This window comes from Schistocerca piceifrons, chromosome X (assembly GCF_021461385.2).
Source record: "Schistocerca piceifrons isolate TAMUIC-IGC-003096 chromosome X, iqSchPice1.1, whole genome shotgun sequence".
In the NCBI taxonomy this organism is placed as follows: Eukaryota; Metazoa; Arthropoda; class Insecta; order Orthoptera; family Acrididae; genus Schistocerca; species Schistocerca piceifrons.
In genome coordinates, this window is record NC_060149.1 from 817,435,168 (window position 1) to 817,437,029 (window position 1,862).

Sequence of the window (1,862 nt, forward strand, 5' to 3'; positions counted from 1 at the left end):
CATTTGATCTCGCAGCCCCCAAGCAAAGCGTTAAGTGGTGACATTCTGTTGATTGGGGAATTCCATACTCGCTTCCTGTCTCTGTCTCTCTCAAGAGGCCTCTCCCTGTTAGTCTGTGTGTCCCAATGTCTCCAAACACGCAGATGCAGTTTTTCATCTCTCCTCGTAATACTGTGTTCCTATTGGTAATGCTGCAGATTGAAGGAGAGCTGACGCAATTTCAATATCAAAAATAGAGTGAAACAATCCCATTGTCCTATCCTGTCAAATTAATTGCTTAACAATTCACAGGAGTCAAACACATCGCGTTAAACACTCACCTCCAGCTTTCTGTGATCCTTCTTCGTAATAAAACTTATTTTCAACGTATCACACGCAAACATTATTCAAATCAAGTAATGAAATTTACGTGGCAAATAGATCGTGTCACTAAATACCTTGTATATCCGAGGTCTTGTATGCACCGACATTTGAGAACAAAAAAACCCTCCTCCACCACAACATTTCCACTAAACATATGTAGTGAAAAAATCCCACCGATCCCACAAACGTGCGATCACGAAGTGCGTGCCGTCTGCAGACTATAGGCTAACCCCGTCCATATCGGCCGGGAGAGACCGGCCCCCGAGTCGGCCATGCCGGCAGTTGCACGCCCATCCCCCGGCATCCACACGCCCACCTTACCGAACGCTCAGAGGCTGGAGCGACTGTCACCAAACTGTCAACTGTCCAATTTGTGTGGGTGAATAATCAAATGGGCTCTGAGCACTATGGGGCTTAACATCGGAGGTCATCAGTCCACTAGAACTTAGAACTACTTAAACCTATCCAACCTAAGGACAGCACACACATCCATGCCCGAGTCGGGACTCGAACCTACGACCGTAGCAGTCGCGCGGTTCCGGACTGAAGCGCCTATAACCGCTCGGCCACCGCTGCCGGCAGTGAATAATCGTCCAGTGCAAAAACCCGTCGTACTGATTCTTCCCATGCAACACGCGACCGCTTCTGTCACCGCTCACCCAGCACATATGACACTTCGCTGGCATCCGTTGCCGTGGGCAAGATCAGACAGGTGGGCGCATTCTTTGTACCTAACTACCCGCAACTTCCGGTCGCTGAAGTCTCGCGACCTTTCCTGCTGCGAGCCACAGAGCTCTGTGAAGTAAACTGTGGCTTGGATGTGCACAGTACTTTAAAAATTTCCACCTCGACATTGGGCCCCCCCCCCCCTTTTAAAAATCCACTTCACTCGACCCGAGACAGATATGTTGTTGACCGTGCATATTGAATTTCTCATACGAAACGTAGAATTCTCCCTTTTATACCAATTATTTTCGAAGACAGAGGAAATTGGAGCATACAAACGTTTTCACATTGCTTAAGTATCGTTCTTCTTGTGAAAATCCTGTAACAGTATGGCACAGGCTAATTTCCTCTAAGTATTCTCTCATCAGTTAAAAAAAAATCTATTCTTATCAGCTTAATATCTGTTACGTCCTGCATCACAGGACTAGAATATTAAACTCATTTTTGGCTCATGATGGAGTGCCTAGATCTCTGTCACAGGATACCTCCTCACTTTTGGTCTCCCTTAAAGTAACCAAATGCTTCACAACATACGAAGTCTTTCAAGGTAACAGCACAGAGAAGTTGTAAATATCATGTTTATACTATGTACCACTTCATAAATTTGGTAATACGTCTGATTTTCTTACGACTGTCGTCTCTCCTTGTGTAGGTGAAAAATTGAAATTTAGTAAAAAGATATCGCCTCAGCGATGAAAGGTTCTATTACCGCTCCTGCCCTCTATCATATTTGTGGTACATAGGCCATCGCTTCCACCATGCAGGCGGCACAT

General features: G+C 45.7%; 1 pseudogene; it reads left to right on the forward strand.

Moving 5' to 3' along the window:
- Nucleotides 1–1,431: 1,431 nt before the first annotated feature.
- Nucleotides 1,432–1,603, forward strand: LOC124723892 (annotated as a pseudogene).
- Nucleotides 1,604–1,862: the final 259 nt, after the last annotated feature.